Source organism: Perissodus microlepis, chromosome 20 (assembly GCF_051167445.1).
Source record: "Perissodus microlepis isolate ML-2025 ecotype Zambia chromosome 20, ASM5116744v1, whole genome shotgun sequence".
Lineage (NCBI taxonomy): Eukaryota > Metazoa > Chordata > Actinopteri > Cichliformes > Cichlidae > Perissodus > Perissodus microlepis.
This window is the reverse complement of record NC_140480.1, coordinates 12732677-12758192: the sequence shown is the minus strand read 5'-3', so window position 1 is coordinate 12758192 and position 25516 is coordinate 12732677. Positions and strand designations below refer to the sequence as shown.

The following is a 25516-nucleotide window of genomic DNA, read 5'->3' as shown; positions in this document are numbered from 1 at the left end:
GATTGTCTCTAAAAATGGGCTCCTGCACGCTTGCAGACATTTTTCCATCACAACTTATGGATGATGAAGGATTTGATTAAAGCTGTGAAACATTACTGATAAACTTCATGTGATGTTGCATTAAAGCCAATTTTCTATTAAAATCAGGGTCTTTTCTAACTGACCTCTGACCTTTGAGCAGTAGTGTGTACTGTATGCTTGTATGTAACTGTATCTGACCTGGATTTTATCACCAGTTTCAAATAAGAATCTTCTTTAAAGTCTGTCTTTCAATACAAATGAAGTTAAACTTTATCAAGGCTGATGGTAAACTGTCCCTAACAAGTCCACTTTATTGCGTGCTCATTGACTTTCTCCTATCAGAGCTGTTTAACAAGTCCACTTTATACATGCTTATTAATCTATCACGCTTATCAGTGGCTCATGGTTGCTTAAAGCCTATGTCTGAACTTGACCACAGAGCCAGAGCATCGTTCAATCTTGGCAACAGCTCCAGGATGACAAACTCCACTTTCTCTGCATCAAGACAGCTCATAACCTTTTAACAGTGTCTGTCTGTCCTCATACTTCTATATATTCTTCTGTAATAGATAACTATACGCTATCATTGTAATCAATCTACACCACAGCTCAAAAGTTTGAAGTCAATTTTCACCTGGTTTATAACCATGTGATCGGTCCACACATCAGTGTCTAAAAAAACGCTCATTTTTATCTGTGTCTATCATCAAAATTTGAGTTGATTGCAAACTCTCCCTAACAAGTTCACTTTATTGCGTGCTCATCAATCTCCTCTACAGCTCAGCTAACTGAAGTCAGTTAGAAACGTCTTTTTATCTTAAAAAAAACAAGATTCTTTTTTATATTTTGTAAATTGGTTTTGAATCCAAATAAATATAATTGCTTAAAATTTGCATTGATCACCAGTTATGATTAATGTTTGATAAAACATTAGCTGGTGTATGGATGCAACAATAATGGTGGTGTGTGGATTACAACAATAATAGCGAGTGTGCAGATTATATTACCTATCCTCAGTTTATCACATTAAATCTCATCTTACTAGTGACCCAGTAGCTTTTCCAAATACAGCTGAACTAACCAACATCATTTTTTCAAGTAATATAAAAATCGTTTTTATTTATTACCTTTTTAAACATCCCATTTTTTCTTTCTAATGTCATTAAATCAAGTTTGCCCATTTTTATAAAACATTTGGACCTCCACATCTTTTTAGCGTTCAGTTATTTCCTCAGTGTCACACATGGATTAGTTTTCGTCTCTTTCAATAAGAAAGTCAAATCTTCAGACCTTAAAGCAATCTTTGTTTCTTTCAATCATCTTAATATTTTTAATCTCCTGTAATATAATTGCAGTTAACCAGAGCTTAGCTACTCTGATCTACAGTGATTTTGGGGGTTTGGATTTGTTTTTCACAGGTGCAGAGCCTGTTTCTACAAAATTATGAATAAACTGCATTTTTTAAAAGTACCATTAATCATGTAGACTGACAAGTAACTAAACATGTAACACAGTGATCAGTAGAGAAGAAAGAAAATAACCCATTTACACATTTCTAGTTCAGATCAAAATTATTGTTCTGATTAAGGAAACAGTAAATTTGGCCACGTTATTGTCCTGATCCTCCAATTTTCCCTTTTCAATGTGACTAAATAAAATTCAACTTTTTTTTTTTTTTTTTAAATAAAAGCAGATGCACACCCAGATATTTCTTACAGTAAGAATCCTCCAACAACCTTTCAAAAGAAACATTTTTTGTCTTTCCTCAATTTTGAGAGCAACTGAACCCACAAACCTGAAGCTCGAGACCCCAAACTAACCAAATGTAATGTTTCCTTAATCAGCACAGTCATTTTTAACTTTTTGTGTGTTATGTTTACTCACAGTTTTGATGCTTGCTTCTTCGACTTGATCCATGATTAGCTTTTCACCGTCGCTCTGCTGTTTTCTCTCTCCTCATGCTTCTCCTTCATGCGTCCTGTCCTCAAATATAATCCAACCTGCCTCCTTGTTTCCTCCTTGACTTGTATTAGCAAAATTTCCAGGTAAATTAAGAGAAATCCAAAAAAGTTTTCCTGTTTCAAAAGCTCTTCCAGTTGCCTGTCTTCTTGTCCTCCTTCAAATGTGCATTTTTCGACTTATGTATTTATTTGAATTCATATTGCCATGACAACATAGCACAGAGCATCATGGTAGTTTAAAGCAGGTGGTTCTGTCCTCTGCAGAAATGCTGGTGTTCCATAGTGATGTAGAAGTATGTTAATAGTCTTGAAACAGACACTCACTGATCCGGTAAGAGCAGGAATTTAACTACAAACCCTCATAGTCCCCATCAGTATTCTTCATTTTGCTCTGCAGCAATGGTCACAGTGGCTGCTTTAAGTACGTTTGCCCCATAGAAATCCACTGATGTTCAGTGAGTCCCTTTGATACATATTTAGACCTTCATAATTTTCAGGGTGCATGAGTGTTATATCTCCATCTCATCCTAAACATTTTACCAACCAACACGTTCTCACTCCCAACTCGTCAAACGTGTGACGCATGGTCAGGCTCCCTCTGCTTCACTTATTGACGTGCAGGGTCCTCTCATTGAATACTATAGAGCTCCCTTAACGTTGCTTATTGACGACAAGAGATTGCCGCGGAAGAGCCTGTTGTCCGTATATTTATATATTTCCGAAATCACATTGTATTTATAGAATGACTATTAAAAGTCAGCGAGTGTCAGTAATGTTAATGTGGTTATGTTAGTAATACACCGAGTGCTAATATAACAGCTTTAAGATGCATTTGTAGATATTATTACGTGTTTTACCATCTTTATGGTGCTAGCTTAAAGTTACAGTGTAAACGTTAGCTTATATTGTAGTAAAGCTGTTACTGTTTAAACGATGTTAGCACAGAAATATTCGCTTCTGTCATGACTGATGAAGTTACTAGTTAATAAAGTTTTCAGTAAAGTGTTTAATCGCAGCCACAGATTGACAGCAAATATCTCGATTAGCTTCAGTGCATCTATAATAAATATGTGCAAGTTTCAGTGCTTCGTTTAAACTGTATGATACTTATACTGATCCAGGGTCAGTGTAAAATACAATCCTAGCTGTGTGAACAAAGCCTGGCTCCTTTAATCCTGCATGACAAACCTCAGAATGCAGGTTATTATTACTCTTTCCTGCTGGCACACCTGTCACACCTGAGAGTCAGCTAGAAACTTACAGTGACGTGGACATCATGCAAAGACTGCCAGACTCTGTAATACTGCAAATGATCAGTGACTCATGTTAACACTAAACTTTAAACGGTATCTCTGTGTCTCTCTGTGTGTGCTGAACATTTAGGATTGAGTCAGGCTGCATCAGCTGAAGCTGTTATTTGTATATATCAGTATTTTTTTAATTCAGGTGTGGGGAAAATATGTAAGACTGCAGTGAAGCGATGTACCAGATTAATCCCTGGCCAAAGGTATCGTACTTAAATCAGACTACTGATCCAGCCACATCAGCCTTTTGTGAGGTCTGTTTAAAGTAGACTAAAAATGAACTGCAGGTTCCTGAGAGGTGGACTGTGAGCACAGAAACACATGTTCATACATACAGCTGCAGCAAACTTACATTAATTTTAAATAGATTTGTTACTCTGATGTCTGTCTCTGTGTTTGTCCTCTGACAGACTGGTGACCTGTCCAGGTGTGCTCTACCTATGACTACTGGGACAGGCTCTAGCCTCTGTAAAAGAAATTTTCTGTTATTCTCATTTAAAGTATTTAAGTGCTTATGCATATGCTTAGTTGTGACACTGTTATAGACTGTTCAGTGAAAGTTTCTAAAACTAGATGAACTTACTTCAGCATCAGCAGTTTGAGAAAACAACTCCCTTTACAGGTGCTGATAAGGCCAAGGGCACAAAACAGCATAACCATTGATCCGTTAGGTTTCATAGCGAGACACGTGAAGTGTGGTAGGATCAGTTTGTAACTTCCTCCCTCTTCCTTGGAATGCATAAAGGAGTAGGAGCACAACTTCTGTGGCAGCGCTGACATGACTGAACTGTGATGTTTGATGTGTGTTGGCGCAGTAATAAATAGCTTGATCACAGCTCTTTCTGTGTTGCAGACTTTATTTAAAAAATTCCACGACACCCCCCACCCTCCCACTGTGAACCTGAATTGAATATTCAGAAGACATTTGTTTAAATAGTTCTACAAATCTGAGCTGTTGGTGTGTCCTTGGATTGTGTGGTAATAATATTAGAGCTAGCAATCTTTCTTACTGAATCTCTACTATGAGTCATGTTACCTGAGATTAATTCTATGTTTACCTGTCAGCCTGGACAAATGTGCTGTGTGAAGGAAATTAAATTAAATCAGATCTTAACTGCGTACATTTAAGGAACCTGTTCATATTTAATTGAAATATGAACCAGTGATTTTTTGATTGCTGATTCCAAGAGAGTCTTTGTGGAAATCCTGTTTGGCTTTTTGTTATTTTAATTCTCTTCTCTGTTTTCCAGAACAGTTCTCCACAGTCGCTGTCCACATGGGTCAGTGGGACCAAGAAGCACTCTGCTAATGTGTGGACTCTGACCAGCAACATCCAGCAAGACCCAGACAGCGTTTTCTATCTCCCAGCTGGAGTTTTTTGTTTGTCTGTGACTGGAGAGTCAGATTTTTGTTGAGCTTCACACTTGCAGAGGTAAGTCAGTTTGCAGAGATCCCTCCCACCCTGGCTTTTATGTCCTAGATTTCTTATCTGAAACAGTAATATTTCAGTGACTGCTGCTTATACCACAGGTTAATACACGCTACTGATCCCTGATAGGAGAATCATCAATTTTGGCAACAAAGAAGCCTGGTGGATGTTTGTTTGCAGTCTGATGATGGGACATCATGCTCTGCATCTTCAAAGTTTGCCCCCTCATTATTATTCATACCCAGTAATGTGAAGTATGCTTATATCTACTATAACTGAACCAACCTGGTGCTCTTCATTTATGGAGGCTGTTGAGTCTGAATGTTGGATGTTGTGTATCTCGTGTTCTCTGGGCTTCGTTGTCCTCAGTCTTTTTGCAGGATCAGAAAACAAAACCAGGAGGCGTGTAAATGTTTCTTCTCCATGATGTTTCTTCAAATGTTTCTTCTGGATGATGATAAGACTGTGACACGGGATGCCACCTTTGGTCTTGTGATGAAGCAAAGCTCAGGAAGAAGTGGGATTAAATGGTACCCACATGTGTGCTGCTGAGAAGGATGTACAGGGGCACCTGCAGCCAAATCCAAGCTTCAGGTTAGTTGTAGTTGCAGAACGCTATAGGACTGAGACAGCTGAGGCATCAAATGTTTGATTAAACGGATGAAAAAGAGAAGTTTTTTCCCTATAATTATCACTTCTTAAAATCTGTAGCAACTTCAAGTCTGTCAGCGTGCTGAGCATGCTCAGAATGTGACAATATATTTTTGTTCAATATTTAATTTCTTTCAGTTGCAATTGTTAAATGAAAAAAAAAAAAATATATATTCTTATAATTTAGCAAACTAATTTATCAAAAAATATATATACATATATCTGTATTAGTTTTAATAAACTAATTTGACACCTGTATTGAAAATACCATATTGTATTCATACAGAATCAGTATGGTATCATTGTTTGTCTGCTCACTGATTGTTGAAACTAAGAGCTACTTTGATCTGTTTAGATCTAAAGTATCCAAAGTTGAGCTCTAATGTTTCTTCACCCCTGTGTGTGTGATATCTGATTTCCTACATGCTGGCAGAGCAGCAGTTTGTGCTCACAGATGGTGACGGTGTGGAGAGACGGTGGTGTTTCCTCAGAAGAACCAGCAGAGTCACAAAGGACACCAGTCCATCTCACCACCTTGACTTGCTGACTGATGTTCGTCTGCACTGCACAGAGGAAATCAACTGACCGAGGTTTGTCCAGTGACGTGTTATGAAATGTATATTTGTTTTATGCTTACAGATATGTTTTTCTTGACAGAGGCTCTGCAGAGGTTAGACAAAGCAGAGAAAATATGTGCTTTACATTTTACTGTGATTTATTGAGATATTTGTTGCCTGATGTTCAGCAGGAATGGAGAAATAGAATCAAAGGGAGATGTTTTTGATGTTTTTGTAATGATGTAAGTAAATCTTCAATATTATTTATTTGCTTGGTTATATTAGGAGTGTTTCTGAGTGAGGGAGAGAGGAGTCATCATCCAGTTTAAGTGACGTAGATCAGTGGATACACTTGTCTCCCCTTTAAAGGAGACAATCCAAGTCATCCTTAAATGTTAGTGCTTTCAAATACACAAACATTTTTAAAGGACAAAAATGAACATCCAACTTTGACTGTAATACAAAATAAATCTTTGCATGTGTGTTTTCAAACTCTCAGATGGGCAGGATATCAGTCTTGGACTGTCTAACCTGCCGGAGCAGCACTGAATGACCACCACACATGAGCATGTTCCTGCAACATTCAGCATCTGATCTGTCATCTGTGTGCTTCTGCTTTTGGTAAGTAGAGTTACCCAACTCCAGTAACTCTAAACACATGCCATCCATTTCTAACGGCCTGGTTACTTCCTGTCAGTTACTTTAGAAACCATGTGGTCACCTGACCTAACACTGTTTCTTCTTCTTCCCCTTAATGTTCAAGTGTCAAATGTCCAACAGCTGGAGAGGAAACTACACCAGTGTACTGGGATGTTTCAGCAACACGTGCCAGATGCTGTTCCTTCATGGTGACATCACCAGAGACAGCCCCACCCACCTAAGGACCTCGCCATTGATCATGATGATTATAATGATGACAGCGAGCGGAACTAAGACTGTAAAAATCCACGACCACAATTTTTCTTTCTAATTATTAATGAATACTGAGAGCCTCTTTCTGTGTTTTGTCTGTTTTGGGGTTGTTGTTTTTTACCTCATTTGTTACTAACAAAGTTCACCAAACTCACACAGTTTACATTCTGTATGTTTCCATCTTTACCAGCCACACTCTAACTGCATTTAAGAAAATAATCCTTAGAAATCGTCGTTTTTCTCTTTCGTAATTGATGATAATTCAGTGAATATACTGCGCTGCTTCCTTTTATTGCGTCACACATTGCTTTAAGTTTTTCAGTGTCCAGTTATTTTTTACGGCTGTTTGAATTCTCTGTATGTTTGACCCTGTAGACTGTTTGATGGACTGCTTGTCTTCCTGTTTGTTACCGCTGCCTGTTTTTGACTAAAGATTTGGATTTCTGACTTCAACACAGCCTCTGCGTGTCCTCCCTTTGTGTCCTCTTCCTCTGTGAATGTGTTGCATGTGTCACAGATTCATTTTATTAACAGTTTTCACACAGTGAGTTGCATCAGCATTCATCCACAGCACATTTCAGAAGGATTCAGATTAATACAGTGATCTTATAGTCAGAATTATCCTGACAGACTGCCACTGTAAATTATCTTTCATCAGGTAAATTTTCAAATAAAGTCAAATAAAGTTCAGTATTTCAAAGCAGGAGTTATGAAGAATCATACTGGCATTAGGACTAATAATATGTACTTACAAAGTCAAAGTTTTTTAATTATGCTAGAATACTGGAAGACAATCAACTTTTAGTGTTTTCCGCATATTAATTATTCCGAAATAGAGATGGTGACCCTAACCGTACAGAAGCACACTAAACAACTGACAATCTAACAGACATCATTGGCCTGAGCTGTCATGCACAGTGAGTCTGATCCTTTGCTGTGAGAGTCTGACAAGCATGTTTCTGGTCAGTTTGGAAGAAATAATATCACAATGTTGATCTTTTTTTCCAATATTCCTTCTCTTTTACAACATAAACTGTGATCAAAGCTACTTGTGTTCACAGCATGTAATAATACTGACAGTCCAGGGCATTGTGGTCTGTTGAGCTAGGGTTAGGGTTAGCAATTCAGACATATGTAATCAATATTAAACGTCTCTGACGTGGGCCACTGTCCGCAGTGTTGGGAAATCCATACCAGGCTGGAACGAGTCAAGGTAGGTGAGCATCCACGAGAAGACACAGCAGATGCATCCTACTAATACTGACAGGACCAGGAGACTCCAGAAACCGAGCATCTTCTCTTCAGTGCCATCCTCTCCTGTCACCCTCTCTGCCCGCAGCTCTTTGAGTATGGGGTAGATAAGGGCGCAGAGAAAGCCTCATTACTAATTTATATTATAACTCAATTTTCATGAAATATTCATATTCAGTATTGGTCCTTTTATATTATAACCACGTATCCACCCAGGCTCATGGTGGGGCAGGGCTCTGTCCTGGGATGCTTGAGTACAAGGTAATGTACACCCTGACCAGGTATCCAGTCTGTCAGAATTGTTTTCAATATTTGGTTCAAAAACATGAGTGACAACAAAAATCCAACTAGGATTCTTGCATATGATGAATGAAGTCTGTCTTTGACTGTATTGTCCAGCTGATCCATCAAACCCCCAGCAGGTGAACCTTATTCATGACATAACACGGCAACAATGTAAAAAATTAAACAGCAACAGTCTAAATGTAAAGTGCATTCTAAACTCCTCTTCAATAAATTATATGCAAAGAGTCATTCAGGACTGTAAAACGTGAACTACAGAACCCAGAGTATTCATCATTAAATCTCTGGTTGCTTCATTTTTCTATCTATCCTATATCAGATACTTTAAAGGTTAGGTTAGGTAAAGTTGCATTCTCATGGTGAGGCAAAGTGCTTTATGTGTGTGTGTGCGTGTCATGAACGGCTATAAAAGGCCTATAATTAAAGAACAAAGCGGGGTTTGAGTTCGAGTTGCGGCAGACTGTCACTACTTGTAAATGGAACGCAGCCTTCCTACGGCGGACAGCTAATAACAGGAATCGGACGCGGTCCACCCAAGTCCACAGCAACCACCATAGCAACCGCCTAGCATGACCTTAAAAACATATTCTGTCTTCATAACTATCAAAAACATGAAATGATTTGCAAAGTGTTTAAGTGTTACAGCTGCAGAGAGCTATGGCGGTATCTTTGGAAGCTGTTTACATAGCTAATAATATACGATGTAACCATGGAGACAGTCAGTCACGTGAGCTAGCGGTGCATGTTTACTACAGTGAATAAGGTGATTGCGTGCACAGCGTCCACACGCTGCAGGGGGTAAAGACATTACTTCAATATTGTTTTATATTGATATATATTTGCCTTCTGTTGACCATCACCTCAGGTTCACCATTACAGTTTCAGCATACAGATGCACACTGTCTAAATATCAACACATTCAAAAACTTATGTCTCAGAAATAAGCACAGCTGTTCATGTTTGTCATTAGAGTTTTATTTGTAAGAAAATTATGAACTTCATATTGTGTATCAAATAAAAGAACATTTCACAACTCTGAGTCAACAGAAACAGGTAACAGAAATGTCTCTAATGTAGACATGTACAGTGTAGTGTAAGCATTAAAAGATCATAAAGGAAAAACTAACATTTATGTGAAACTAATTGTAATAAAAAAAATGAACAGGTGGTTTATAGATGTAAAAGAAAGAATCTGAAAACAACACTTTTTTGGTCTAAGTGATCAAAGTAGAAAACAGAACTGATGTTCAAAAACAAACCGTAGCTGCACTAATATTACACATCTCCATTGTTGTGGTGAACAGACATGTTGCTTTTAAAACCACATGCAGTGTGTGACCGTGACTGTTCACTGAGACCATGAACGCCACTTCGCTGAAGCCTTCGCCTTCTTCTTCTTCTTCTAAAATGGAAGCAGAAGGAGCACGAGCTGCTTTGATCTACTGAAAGGAAAAAGCAGAACATCTGAGCTGAAACCAGTCAGCTGAAATCATTAAGACAGGAACAATCATTCAATGCAGTGTCTCAGGTGGCTTAGCCTGTTACAACTGTTGATACAAGCTAAATACGGTTAACACACAGTGTCAGGGAGCTCCAGTGTGGGAACTAGTGGCTTTAGGTTTGTAGTCATTTAACTTTCATCCATTCATTCATTTAATTCAGGAGGAAGAAATGTCAGGTTGATGCAGGCTGGTTACATGCATTTGGTCCCATGCTGTCTTTAACTAAATGACTTGGTTCATTTTATGGCTGGGCTGTACGTGGGGTTATATCATGTTATTTGGGCAGGAGTACCTGTCCCCTGTTAGACTTAGAAAGTTTCTCCATAAGTAGAGTTTCTAACTCTTCTAGCACATCTGTTGCTGACAGCTTTTTGGTGGCTCTTTTTACCCCACACTGGTTGTGAGTGTGTAAATAGCCCCACTAGTTCTTTTGGGTTGCAGTTAACTTGGGAGGAAGAGGTAGGTCTGCCATGACTAGATGAATAACAATTATCTGGGATACATAAATTTCATAATGCATGCATATATCTCTCTAAACCTGGCCTGAGGGCTGCCATTTTTTACATTCAGTTATTTCTTTGTTGAATCTAAATAATGAATGTGTTACAGTTAAACTGACACTGATCAGTGTAAATGGCTCATTGGGACACAGAAACCTTTAAATTAAACCCTATCACCTGATATCGAGTGTCAAACAATATCAAAGCTGTAAAAGCTGTTTACAGTCAGAATTTATAAAGCTATGATTGTAAATAAATTCAAACAAGTGAGCTTTTCTCTTTGTGCTGAATATCAACACTGTGATTTCTTAGACTGCAAGCTTTACTTTAGCACAACCAGTTGTAGAAGCTGCCACTCCAAATGTCTTTTGATAGCAAGAAAAAATACCTTTTCAGTACACGGCCTGAAGTTCTTCTCTGACATCTTCTGCAATCGGCTTTGTCTGCTGGTTTGAAGACAATAAACCACAAAAAGATGATTTAGTCACTTTGTCTGCGTCATGCAGCTCGAATGTGTCGTGTAACGATGTTGAATAGCCGTCGTTATCCCTCTGCTGTGTCAGTAGGATTGTACTGTACAGCATCTCATTGATATGTGAGGAATGCTAATGTAACACGATAAGAGACTTACATCATTAAAACATAAAGGACAGGAGATATTTACATATTTTTATATTTATATTACATTTTATAGCTGACGGATATTACTAAATAGATAGAATTTACTAAATAGCTGGATGAACATGAAAAATATGTCTATAATAACAAATGACCATGAGAGCCAGTAGAATTAATTCAACTGGACACTCAAAAGATGTCCTTAAATGCTCTTTAAGTGGCAGAACAAACGAACAAACAGTTAATTGCTTACTTGAGATGAAATCTGCTCAGCTACTTTGAAAACAGCTTCTAAGTGGTTCCTCCTTTAACAGGATGACTGCTCAGGGGTAAGGCCATCATGCAATCCAGCAACCTTTATGGTTCTGCTTTGATTCACCAGGAACTATTAGGGAAACCTTCCAGCGCCTCCTGTGAAAGACACAGGCATAAACACACAAACATTTATTAACATGTTCCACAGTCTTCCAGTTTGATTTTCTCATCCTGTGGACAACAACGTACATGGATGCAGGTTTATTGTTAACTTTTGTAAGGTTTATTTAGTGAACATATCCAGCTGCAGCTCCACTGTGATCCTGAACTGGATAAGCACTTAAGAAAATGTGTCAATAAATGGACATACATCAACTTACTATATTTATCCAAACAGACGGGACCAATAATGCTTCACTGAGTTAGAGACTTTAACAGTCTCTTCTATGTAAGAATGTCTCGTGCTGATATACCTGCAAACTTGACAACAAAGGTTTTTCAGACTACATTTAGCTGTCCTCTATGTCAGCTCACACATTTACATTCATGTCACGCTTATTTCTGCTTTCCCATTTTATAATTATTACTTACATTTTGATTAGATACCTTGAGTTTGTAAATGATCAGATTACATAATTGGAATACAATGTATCCAATTCAGGGTTGCGGGAGGATGAAGCCTATCCCAGCTGATACAGGACAAAGACAGGCTGCCAGTTTATTGCAGGGCTAACACAATATGTGTAACAGAAAATCCACTTAAATGTTTGATATTTCTTATAATAATCATAATTATGACTATTATTTAAAGGTTTCTTTATAAATACATTTTGATTTTTTATAACACCTAAAATCCAAACCTGAGCTGTTTCAGATTCTGACCTCTGACCTCAGTGACCTGGCTGTGTCCTCACTGCAGCTCCCTCTTGGAAGTACGTCTGCTTCTTGTCTACCCCCAGTGTTGACCGCCTGCCCTTGATATCACGTACTGTACCTGAGGAACAAAAAATAACAAACACTTGCCTTCATTTAAGAAGTACATTCATACAGAGGTAATCTATGGAAACACACTAGTTCACCCTTTGGGAGAAATCAGTTCCTGTGAAACATTTCTGTAAATGAACATCATGTGGAGAATGAATGAAATGAGTTCTTCAGGTGACTCAGCAGACCCACACTGACAAATGAAATCTAGTTAAACTATTAAGCATATTTGCTCTTCTGAAATCTGTGTTAAACAACAACAAACATAAATTAGTAACAAAAATACAGCTGAGTAGAGGCTTTACAAACCATCAGCAGCCATAATGCTAAATTTTAATCTTCAAATGTTTCTGAGCCGTCTTCAACCTGCTTTTAACACATTAAAGTCCCACAGTCAATGCAGCCTGACTCAATCCTAGATGTTCAGCACACAGAGACACAGAGGTACCGTTTAAAGTTTAGTGTTAACATGAGTCACTGATCATTTGCAGTATTACAGAGTCTGGCAGTCTTTGCATGATGTCCACGTCACTGTAAGTTTCTAGCTGACTCTCAGGTGTGACAGGTGTGCCAGCAGGAAAGAGTAATAATAACCTGCATTCTGAGGTTTGTCATGCAGGATTAAAGGAGCCAGGCTTTGTTCACACAGCTAGGATTGTATTTTACACTGACCCTGGGTCAGTATAAGTATCATACAGTTTAAACGAAGCACTGAAACTTGCACATATTTATTATAGATGCACTGAAGCTAATCGAGATATTTGCTGTCAATCTGTGGCTGCGATTAAACACTTTACTGAAAACTTTATTAACTAGTAACTTCATCAGTCATGACAGAAGCTAATATTTCTGTGCTAACATCGTTTAAACAGTAACAGCTTTACTACAATATAAGCTAACGTTTACACCGTAACTTTAAGCTAGCACCATAAAGACGGTAAAACACGTAATAATATCTACAAATGCATCTTAAAGCTGTTATATTAGCACTCGGTGTATTACTAACATAACCACATTAACATTACTGACACTCGCTGACTTTTAATAGTCATTCTATAAATGCTGTCCGTTTAAATGGTCTTACCTGTACACACTGCTGTATCCACATGTATTCCATAAGTTCCAAAAGTTTAAATGAGTTCTGACTGTGTTGGGATGATAGTGTTGTTTGTTGTCTGCAGTTGCTGGTCCCTGGTGGAGAGAAGCAGGTGATGCTGGAGTCACTGCAGCCAGATGCACGTTACAGCATCTTGGTCACCGCTGAGTACCACAACAGAGAAGGAGGCAGCGGTTCAGCTCAGGGCAAAACTGGTGAGTCAAACAAGGGAAAGATGCCAAGACAGCTCAAGTGCAACTTCCAGTTAAGACCGACAGGCTTACATGCAAAAAGTGCAAATGTCCCATTACTTTACCCTTACAGGAGGATATGCATACTTGAAGGTTTCCACATATAGAAACATCAAGGTTTTTGGGCAGTATTGTTTCTACAGCACTACACGTACAGTCATTTTGGTCCAGAGACACAGATTCCTTTCTCTGCATAATGATGGGCTGTCTGAACAATGAGACAGAAGCCAGTGCCGGTACAATGACAGTACTGCTCTTGATACTTGGTTGGAAGTTCAAAAATTACTGGGTGCACTGTGTCTACGGTTATTGTCCAAGCTAGTGTGCAGATGACATTCTTTGGCTTTGTGTTTTTTGTTTGTTTTCTGGCTTTTTTCTGTTTCTCTAGACACTTTGTGGGTAAGCAGTGCGAGTGTGGTCAGGTCAGACCACTCCAGTATCTGTGTGTCATGGAGACCAGTATCTGCCGTTGATGGATATCCTATTGTAATCCAGGATGTAAAAGGTATTCTGTAATCACGTCTACAGTGATGTGAAAAGGTGTTTCCCCCCAAGTTAATACAAAATGCAGTTTTTAAATGATGATTTCATAGATTAGGGAGAAAGATTATCCAAACCTCCCTGGTCCTGTGTAAAAACAAATTGCCCCCCTTGTTAAATCACGAGTTAACTGTGATTAACCAATTTTGGAAACCTCAGTTCAGTGTTACTAGACACACTCAGGCCTGATTAATTGCAGACTTGTGAATCAAGAAATCAGTTAAATAGAACCTGTCTGACAAAGTGAAACAGGCTAAAAGACCTCAAAAAGCAACACATCGTGTCACCAGCCATCCTCCTGGTCCTCAGTGTTAATGCCCACTTAACTGGGTCCTTCAGTGGAAAGGCTCAAGCAGATGAAGCCTAATATAACAAGATGAGACTGACAAATATTCTATTTGAATGTTTAAAAAGAAAAATATCACAGTATCTATGCTTTCACTGAGCATATACCTGCATCACGAGTGTCAATGATGAACTCTGCAGCCTGAAAAGTCCTGGCCTCGGTCAGCCCCGGTCCACTCACACGCACACGGCTCACATCACCAATCCCTGACTGCTTGATCATAACAGCAATTGGGCTGCTGGGAACATGACGGCCGTTCTTCTTGATGTTAACAAGGTGCTCACCAATGTCCCTGGGTTACAAATGAGATTCCTAACACAGACAGACAAAACAGATGAGGGTTAACGCTTATTCTTGTGTGTGCACGCAGCCCGTTTCAGTTGCTCCTGCTTCTTTCTCCATGTTTTAACTTTATTACTTTCCCCCTCTGTCTTTTACTTAGGGGTTAATAAAGTATTTGGATTCTGATGAGTCTCATTGTTTTGCAAACTTCTCACTTATCAGACGGACACTCACCAATGTGAGCATCTCAAACACACAACATGTGCCTGTTTATCTGCACACTATACTGTATGACAGAGTTTGCTGCACAGAAAGTGCCGTAAGCTATTTTAAAGGAACAGTTTCACAAACAACCTGATTTCTTACAAAATGAAACAATTGTCTTTACACTGCAGTCCTTGTCACTGTTAGATGTAACGCTGGCTCTGGAAAGGCTGCTGACAGCTCTGTCACCTTTGTGACTCTTTTCCTCTGTCAGCGATGAACCTCAGTGGGAGTGACATTCGTGATGTTCACTCTGTCACTCAGTCAAAGAAAAAATAACTATACATTCAGACGTGAGGTTGAGCTGAACACAATGATACCAAGCAAGGCGAAAAAACCTGAAGGTGAAATACAAATGCAAAATTAAAAGTAGTCAAAAATGGCCAGTTATATTTTGGACCTCAGAGGGTTAACCCAACAAATCATGAAAAATTAGGTTTAAATTTTTATTCATGACAGTGCAGATTTCTCACATTTCAATTTAAGCATGTAACAATTTGATTTTTTCTAACACAAAAAGAGTGAAACTTAGGTTAGACTTGTGTTTGCAAATGACCCACCCCATGTTTTGTAGCTTTCTGGATTTCATACTTATTGGGCTATATATTAATTTATTATACAGACTTATACAGTACATTAAATCAAAATTCATGTTTTATGTAACTGAAATGTTTAATTATGTGGGCTACAGAAAATAATTAAGTTATAGACTATATTTATAAGAAACATGTACACTTACACGAGGAAGTGGTGTCCCAGAAACGATGTGGGCTCCATAGATAATTGGCAAACCTTCTGGAGGAAACCTGGTCTTGTTAGGAGAGACGGCATCCATCCCACTTTGGATGGAGCAGCTCTCATTTCTAGAAATATGGACAAATTTATTAAACCCCCCAAAATATGACTATCCAGAGTTGGGACCAGGAAGCAGAGTTGCAGTCTTACATGCCTCTCTGCAGCTTCTCTCCTCCTGCTACCCCCCCAAAAAACCCATCACCATAGAGACTGTGTCAGCTTCCAAAAAGACAAAAAACAAACTAAAAACCAGCAACAAACAACTTAAGCATAAACAATTACAAAGAAAGAACAATACAGTATCCACATCTGAACCAAAGAGTAAAACAGTGAAATGTGGATTATTAAATATTAGGTCTCTCTCCTCCAAGTCTCTGTTAGTACATGACTTAATAATTGATCAACAAATTGATTTACTCTGCCTTACAGAAACCTGGTTGCAGCAGGATGATTATGTTAGTTTAAATGAATCAACACCCCCGAGTCATTCTAACTACCAGAAATCTCGAAGCACAGGCCGAGGGGGCGGTGTGGCAGCAATTTTTCACACCAGCCTATTAATTAATGAAAGACCAAGACAGACTTTTAATTCATTTGAAAGCCTGATGCTTAACATTGTCCACCCCAGCTGTGAAACTCAGAAACCAGTCTTACTTGTTATCATCTATCGTCCACCTGGGCCTTATACAGAGTTTCTGTCTGATTTCTCAGACTTTATATCTAATTTAGTTCTGAGCTCAGATAAAATAATTATTGTGGGTGATTTTAACATCCATGTAGATGCTAAAAATGACAGCCTCAACATGGCATTTAATCTGTTATTAGACTCAATTGGTTTCTCTCAAAATGTAAAAGAACCCACCCACCACTTTTATCACACTCTAGATCTTGTTTTAACATATGGCATAGAAACTGAACATTTAACAGTGTTTCCTGAAAACCCTCTCCTGTCTGATCATTTCCTGATAACATTTACATTTACAATAATTGATTACACAGCGGTGGAGAGTAGACTTTATCAAAGTAGATGTCTTTCTGAAAGCGCTGTAACTAAGTTTAAGAATATAATCCACCCACTGTTATCATCTTCAATGCCCTGTACCAACACAGAGCAGAGCAGCTATCTGAACGCTACTCCAACAGAGGTCGATTATCTTCAGAAGTACCTGACTGGTGGTATAATTCTCAAACACTTAGCCTAAAGCAGATGACTCGTAATCTGGAGCAGAGATGGGCAGTAACGCGTTACTTGTAATGCGTTACTGTAATCTGATTACTTTTTTCAAGTAACGAGTAAAGTAAGGGATTACTATTGCAAAAACGGTAATTAGATTACCGTTACTTTCCCGTAGGAACGCTGCTTTACTGCGTTACTAAAACCATGATTTTTTTTGCAAGAATGTCTCATGACAGTGACGTAAGCAAGTGCCACCTTCGTGACAACAGCTGTCTGCAGATCAACAATGGATCATATATCGAGTGCAGGAGAGAGTATGAGCGTGCAGCGTTTAAAGCGTGGAAGTACTGACCTTACTTTGAATTTGATTCCATAAAAAGTGACAAAAACATTAGTGTCCGTTGTGCGTGGGAAGAAAACTTCTTTTTACACCGAAAAAAAACCCTAAACAAGCTTCGAGTGGGCAACGTCATAATGGGAAATTCACAGAGAAACTCGCGGATTCTTCCACTGACCGCTGCGCCACACCTGCACCAGGGTAAACCTCCGCCTACCCAACTCCTGCTTTACAGGTGAAAATAGAGCAACAGGACCGCTAGTCTTTGATTTTATTTACTTTCTGCTGTGTTTTACTTGCATCTATTTGAAAGACTGAGTGTAAACACAAAAAATATTTTATTTTATGTGCTGGAATGTGCAGAAAATAGGTTTAAATGTTAAACTAATTTCTTCAAGTCAGAGAATGGTGCATATAATTTAATTTTTGCTTGATGCATAAAGTTAAAAGATTAAACTGATAAAACAAGTTTAAAAAAAAGAGACTTTTCCATTTGATTACATTTTGTATGATGGATTATGCAGAAAAAGTAGAATTGGGTTGACAGATCTATCGCTTTATCACCTATTCAGGTTGTAAATCGTGTTTTTAAAAAGTAACTAAGTAACTAAGTAACTAAGTAATTAATTACTTTTGAAAATAAGTAATCAGTAAAGTAACGGGATTACTTTTTTGGGGAAGTAATCAGTAATTAGTTACTGATTACTTTTTTCAAGTAACTTGACCAACACTGGTTGAGAGTGAATTGATTTAAACAGCACAATACGCTGCTGAATCACTCTCATTGTTATTGTTATTTTATTTCCTGTCAGTAGCTGAAGTACTGGTGACAAAAGAGAACGGTTGAGTTTCATCTCATAAAATTGACACCGCTCCAGAATAGCTGGAGTAGAAGGGCGTGTTAATAACCACTCTTATTCGTCTAATACCAGAGAAGGCTCTGCAGTTTCTGTTTAATGGGTAATCAGCCCACTAAGTTTACTGTTGACGAACAGTGGTTAGAAAAAAAATGTCCAGGCGCCGGACAAATTAGTGTGCAAGGATGGAGAAATCCATCTGCACTATTACAACTTAAAGAAGTAGGAGAAAGAAAAGATTTAAAGAAAGAAGGAAAACGCACATAAGAATTAGAATATTTCCAAGTGTGGAAGCGAGAGGTAACAGACAGGGACAGAGGAGAGGAAATAGAGGCAGAGGAAGAGGAGGATTTAGAGGAAAGGGCCAGAGATACGTAGGGCAGACAGACTTACGCGAAAGAAGTGAAGAAAGAGATAATACGTGCTGGAATTGTGGCAAGGAAGGGCATTTCGCCAGAGATTGCAGACATAAAACAGACAAACGGCAATATTCAAAAGAATGACTAAATGAGAAAAAGCCAAATGAAAATGACAAAAGTGACGCAGAAGTATTTAATGTCTATCAATTAGTGTCTGAAGTAAAAGGCAAACTTACGCTGACAGTATATGTTAATGGAAAACCACTGCAGATGTTATGTGATACAGGAGTATGTAAAACCGTTTTGAACAGAAAACCACGGGAAGTACAATTCTCAGAAGATACTTTAATAGTAAAATCAGCATCAGGTCACACTACAGTGCAGTGACTGATAAAACCCTTATTAAGTGAAAACCAGAGATCAAAATAGTTTAAAGTAGTTTAAAAAGGTCTGAAACAGACCCCACCGAACAGATATAAATATAAGAAGTACAAAAATAAAATAAACAAAGACAAAATTACATTAGAACTTATTTTTAACGTATTGAAACTAATAATAGCAAGGATAACAACCTGTAAACTGATATTAACAATGAAACATAGTTGGCATGACGACCATGCCCAGAATGTATAAAATGAATAAAAGGAAATAATTCACACGAAAACCTTTTAAATAAAATAGAGAGATGCATAAGGTACATTAGGGCTGTGTCATTGTTCAGCCAAGGAAAGTGTGTGAAAAGGTAAATGTCTCCAGCTTGGGAAAAGGTGAAACTGCAGATCACCCGAAGCCCTTGATGGATACAAAATAAAATATAAAATATATAATAATAAATTGCTTGGTTCGTCACGCAAAAGAGAGAATGAATGTGACTGAAGGTTGGATCGGAGATGAGACAAACAGAAGACCGGTCTAAAAAGTAGGCACAAACCTGTTCAGAGAAAAAGCAAATTTGTACAAATTGGATGAATTCTAAATTATCTGTTTGCTGAGTAAGATGATCCTAACTATTAAATTGGCTCAGTAGTAGTATAGTGGTATACACTAATAAAATATTGTAATATACTATTGTTATTATATAGAAAGAAAAAGATGATAATATTAATAATGACATAATATTAATAATAAGAAGCAACCTAGTCAGTTATGATGTGAGGTGGATGATTGTTATGAAGTAATCTGCATCAAGCTTAAGGTTTGCTCAAACTCAGTATAATGACATATGAGATGAAGAAAATAAAGAAACTATCTAAACTAATTAAGTGCATAGAGGCACTTGACCTGCTTGAAAACCTGTCATTTATCCTGGATAAAACATTACTGAGATATAGAGCACACCTATAATAACAACTAATAAGCCAAACCCTGTAGACAACAGCTAAAGCTACAGGATTGAGAAGCTGAATTAAATATGTGGACACCGCTAAGTTGATGAGCATGTTACACATTTTCTTTTATTTTTATTTGTTTGTTTTTAGAGCAGAAGCTGCATAAAAGCCAATACATGCAGCTGTCTGTGAGCTCAGTTTTTCCCTCACACTTCTGCTCTGTTTCAGTAGCAGCATTTTTCTTTTTGTGTCCTGACTCATGTATGTTTTCTGTTTTGTTTGATTATTTTATTTTGTTGATTTGGAAACGAATTTGTGACCATACTTGTGGATCACAGTGACACATAGTGATTAGGCATATGATTTATAAATGCCTAGTTTTAGAACTGTGGGCAATTCAAAGTTTAAAAAAAATATATATATATAAAAAACCCTAACTTCAAAGTTTGAAATATGTAAGATGTGTGAGATGGGTGAATTCTTTGAAAAACTAGAAATTATCTAAAAATGTAAAAAGTGAAAATATAATGTTGCATCTATAGAGAAGAAAGAAGAAGCATTCAGTTATTTAAAAATAGGCATTACAGACAGATACAGTTTTAGCACTGCCTGACTATGATAAGCCTTTCTACTTACGTGTAGATAGAGGAGCAGGTTATATGAAAGCTGTGATAACACAGGCATTTGGAGAAAAATAACACCTGTTAACATTCCTGGTGAAATTTAGACTCGTGTAAATTAGACTCTGTAGCGTCAGGCCTGCCTGCATGTGCAAGCCTGTGTAGCCGCAGCAGAGGCAGTAAAAGAGTCAGCTGCACGTATGTAGTCATATGTGCATATGAATTGCACGCAGGCCAAGATATAAATATATACACTGACAACCAGTTTGTTTTTTCAGCAGTGCACCACTTTGCAAAAATTTGGCATAATAGAGGTATGGTCACCTCTACGGATAACCCCGTGCAACACGGCAGCTTATTAAAAATCTTATTGGAAGTGATCAGCTTGCCAAAACAATTGGCACTTTGCAAATGTGCAGCAAATCAAAAAGACAATTTTATTGTCACAAAAGGAAATAATTTTGCAGATCAAGCAGCAAAACAGGCTGCACAACAATCGGCAGAGCTACTAGTATCCGACTACTGCCCACAAATACCACTTGACGTACTAAAAACCGAACAAAAAGCTGCAACAACCACTGAACAGAACAAGTGGCTGAAATGTGGAGCACAACTGAAAGATGACTTAATGGTCTGTGATGGAAAACCAATATTACCAGAGTCGTTACACAGGACAGCGGCTGTAGTGACACATGAAGTAATACATGTGTCAGGACAGCGGCTGTAGTGACACATGAAGTAATACATGTGTCAACAGGAGGGAAATATAGTATAGATAAACAATACACACTTTTACACTATAAATTTTGAAACTTCAGCGAAAAATTTGTAAGAACATGCCTATTCTGTCAAAAACACAACTCACAAGGAAACTTAAGACCTAAGAGAGGCCAGTTCTCCACACCATCCACATGGATTTTATTGAATTGAATGAATGTCAAGGATCAAAATATACCTTAGTGATCATAGATGTGTTTTCAAACTGACCAGAGATATATCCAGTAAAAAGCAGAGGCAATCTCCATTGCAAAATGTTTATGTAATCATTTTATTCCAACATATGGTATCCCTTCTCTGATAAGATCAGACAATGGGACACATTTTGTCAATGATGTGATCAGTAAGGTCTCTGAAGCACTAGGATTCAGCATAAGAAATCACTGTGCTTATCATCTATGGAGTGCAGGGTTAGTAGAGAGAACTAACGGCACCATAAAACAGAGACTCAGAAAATGCCTGAAATAGATAAAAATGCAAAGAGTTTAGTTTATTTAAAAGGCAGTGTGTGTGAGAGGATTATGAAATTATTGTGTGAATGATGCTACATTTTAGATTAAAAGTTAGTAGAATTACAGAGGGTTTGTAGATTGTAAATACAAAATGAGTTTGATTAGCCTGTAGAAACACAAAAGAGAGTAACAGGAAGTGTGTGTGTGACAGGACCTTTGCATGCCCATAGAGGGAGTGAGCACCCAGAGAGAAAAACAGAAGAGACAGACTCTAGCCAGATGAAGCAAATGGAGGCTTTAAGAAAAGAAATGAAAATGATATTAATGGTATGGTTTAGTGTGTCAATATAGGTCACAAATAAATAAAGGTGGACTTTTCTCAACCTAGGATTTTGAGCACAGCAGCAAAACCATAGATCAACATAATTGGGAGAAAACAAGCCAAAGTTTGGCTTAAAATTTTACAGCTTGACCTCCCACTTGTCCCGATCCTGAGAAGAAGCTCAAAGGACAGTCAATCTCCTGATGAAGACCAACGGAACATCGTGGACTTGAAGAATTAACAGCAGGCTGGTAAGAACAGTGTGACATAACTGTTTAAAGGCACTGAATGTGATATTTTGCCTGGCTGGGACTTAATCTAAAAGGAAGAAACAGAGAAGAAACAGATTGTGTTTGCTGGAGATTTAAGACAACAAAGGACACTTTGAGAAGGGTACAGGGGCCAGTGGGAAGGTGAAGCCCAGAGGAGTATAATTGGGTTGAAATTGAAGCCTGAACTCATGATGGTGTTTAGAGATGTCCACCAGATCACAACAAAGAGGTAAACAAAAATAGAAAACACACATATATAAATTGTTACATGTGAAATTATTTTTGGAAAGAATCAGAAGTAAGATAGTTTGAATCAGACCTCAGTGAAAAGATGCATGAATTGATGCAAGTGAACTAATAGATAAATCTGTTAGAAAGACAACTTTAGTAGAATGAATGGCAAAACTAGTAGAAAATAGGGATATTGTTTTGAACTGCCGTGCAACACTTCTCAAGTCTTTTGCAGATTAAAACCAGGTGAAGGTCCATACCAAGTACTCCTAACGACGCCAACAGCTTGCAAAATCGCTGAGAGGCCCTCTTGGATCCACCAGAGCCATTGCAAAAAGCGGAAGTGAGTGATAGCACAACCTAAAGACACCACCACCCCGACTCTTTGGTGATCTACAGGTGAAGGGAGGGCTGATTGGGTATATCCCGCCTTCTACTTCTCGCCTGTAGTCTACTCACCAGAGTAAATCGGTGTGTCTGGTCATCATGAAGATTATTCTGTTTACCACCTTGGCCCTGCTGCTTACAGCATGGACCCTGATGCACTTAAAGGATCAAGAAGCCAACTTGCATAGAAGGGCATGGATATATGACAACTCACACCTGACTGAAGTGACACAGGACTACATCCATCCCTGGATGAACAACGCCTGGTATAGAAAATATATAATCGCACAGAAGGCAAAGATTGTTATATATGCTCACACATGCCTGCTACAACACAGCATGCTACATTATATGGCAGACTTATGAACATGACTCAAGTGACATGCGCAGCAAGCTTTGCCAGTCTAGGTTATCAATATTTAGGAATTGTCCTAAACCACAGCGACTTCCTGACTATTGGACTATCGTTTTGGGCTGTTTTTAAATGCATTGACCAGCATCAACAAAGAACAAAATCAGGAAATTGATGCCATGAGAATAACTGTTATGCAACACCGAGTTGCCCTGGACATGATCTTGGCAGAAAAGGGCGGACTGTGTGTTTTGTTTAATATAACTTGTTGTACATATATTCCAGACAATGTGCATTCTGATAATATGACAAATGCTCTACAATTACTTAGAAACGTTCAACAGGCACAGGTAACCGATTGGGCAAATTTACAAAGTAATTGGTGGGATTGGTTTATGAGCGGCTCATGGAGAACATTGATGTTTAAGGTTTTGATGTTTATTGGCCTAATACTTATCATGTTTTGTATCTTTACTACATGCATTATCCCCTGTGTAAGAGGAATGGTATCAAGAATGATATCCCAATCTCTTGTTGCATATGTCACTGTGCCAGACGAGGAGGAAGGAGAAGATGATGAGTATGAAACTAATGTGATGAATGATTATATTTGAATGATACACATTTTATGACGACCAGACCGAAAGCACTCACAATGTAGGGTCTGTGTCTGAAACACATTGATGTATCTGTTTAATTTCAGCTACAAACAGGAGGGAATGATGAAAGATTTTTAATTTTGTGATTATTGTTTAGTTGTAGCTTCATTTAAGATAGGAGAGCTTGTGAGTTGGAACCACCACAGGAAAGGAAAGTGGAACCAGATGTGTAGAGGAATGCGGTGACATACGATACTACCTCCTGAGTTAATGGTCTCTCTCTCTCTCTCTCTCTCCTTATATGGGAATGTTTAAATTTCTATACATACCAAGCTATCTCCTGTTTCAACAGACAAGCTAAAGGTCTCTCCTTTTATGGAAATGTTTTTGTATTCTGAACATGCCACTCCTACTTCCTTGGAAACTTGCTTGAAGTATAAATAAAGGATGTGCTAAGAGCCCTGGGCGGTTTTCCTCTGGGTCACATCTGTTCTGCACACAGTTGGTGCAGAGCAGATCGGACCGTGATGGGGGATCGCCCATGTATATGTACATGTAAATAGATATCTGAGTTTGAGTATCTTTGCCTTCTAACAATTTTCTCTTCACAATAGGCCTTTTATAGCCGTTCATGACACGCACACACACACATAAAGCACTTTGCCTCACCATGAGAATGCAACTTTACCTAACCTAACCTTTAAAGTATCTGATATAGGATAGATAGAAAAATGAAGCAACCAGAGATTTAATGATGAATACTCTGGGTTCTGTAGTTCACGTTTTACAGTCCTGAATGACTCTTTGCATATAATTTATTGAAGAGGAGTTTAGAATGCACTTTACATTTAGACTGTTGCTGTCTAATTTTTTACATTGTTGCCGTGTTATGTCATGAATAAGGTTCACCTGCTGGGGGTTTGATGGATCAGCTGGACAATACAGTCAAAGACAGACTTCATTCATCATATGCAAGAATCCTAGTTGGATTTTTGTTGTCACTCATGTTTTTGAACCAAATATTGAAAACAATTCTGACAGACTGGATACCTGGTCAGGGTGTACATTACCTTGTACTCAAGCATCCCAGGACAGAGCCCTGCCCCACCATGAGCCTGGGTGGATACGTGGTTATAATATAAAAGGACCAATACTGAATATGAATATTTCATGAAAATTGAATTATAATACAAATTAGTAATAAGGCTTTCTCTGCGCCTATATCTACCCCATACTCAAAGAGCTGCGGGCAGAGAGGGTGACAGGAGAGGATGGCACTGAAGAGAAGATGCTCGGTTTCTGGAGTCTCCTGGTCCTGTCAGTATTAGTAGGATGCATCTGCTGTGTCTTCTCATGGATGCTCACCTACCTTGACTCGTTCCAGCCTGGTATGGATTTCCCAACACTGCGGACAGTGGCCCACGTCAGAGACGTTTAATATTGATTACATATGTCTGAATTGCTAACCCTAACCCTAGCTCAACAGACCACAATGCCCTGGACTGTCAGTATTATTACATGCTGTGAACACAAGTAGCTTTGATCACAGTTTATGTTGTAAAAGAGAAGGAATATTAGAAAAAAAGATCAACATTGTGATATTATTTCTTCCAAACTGACCAGA

The 25516-nt window shown here is 38.3% G+C and overlaps 2 long non-coding RNA genes across 5 annotated transcripts; one reads left to right on the top strand and one right to left on the bottom strand.

The window, feature by feature from the left end:
* Positions 1-1702: 1702 nt before the first annotated feature.
* On the top strand, positions 1703-7272 carry LOC146364231 (uncharacterized). 3 transcript variants are annotated; one of them, XR_014799050.1, is made up of 5 exons: positions 1703-5309; positions 5800-5956; positions 6209-6317; positions 6423-6544; positions 6687-7272. It is a non-coding gene; the product is annotated as an uncharacterized LOC146364231 (long non-coding RNA). The 3 variants fall into 3 exon arrangements; XR_014799048.1 differs by having other exon boundaries at positions 1707-5309; positions 6209-6544; XR_014799049.1 differs by having other exon boundaries at positions 1708-5309; positions 5805-5956; positions 6209-6544.
* A 2018-nt stretch (positions 7273-9290) lies between these two features.
* On the bottom strand, positions 9291-16076 carry LOC146364230 (uncharacterized). 2 transcript variants are annotated; one of them, XR_014799084.1, is made up of 7 exons: positions 15767-16073; positions 14589-14793; positions 13333-13556; positions 12147-12258; positions 11263-11420; positions 10780-10837; positions 9291-9831 (listed from the first exon to the last, which is right to left on the bottom strand). It is a non-coding gene; the product is annotated as an uncharacterized LOC146364230 (long non-coding RNA). The 2 variants fall into 2 exon arrangements; XR_014799083.1 differs by having other exon boundaries at positions 11263-12258; positions 15767-16076.
* Positions 16077-25516: the final 9440 nt, after the last annotated feature.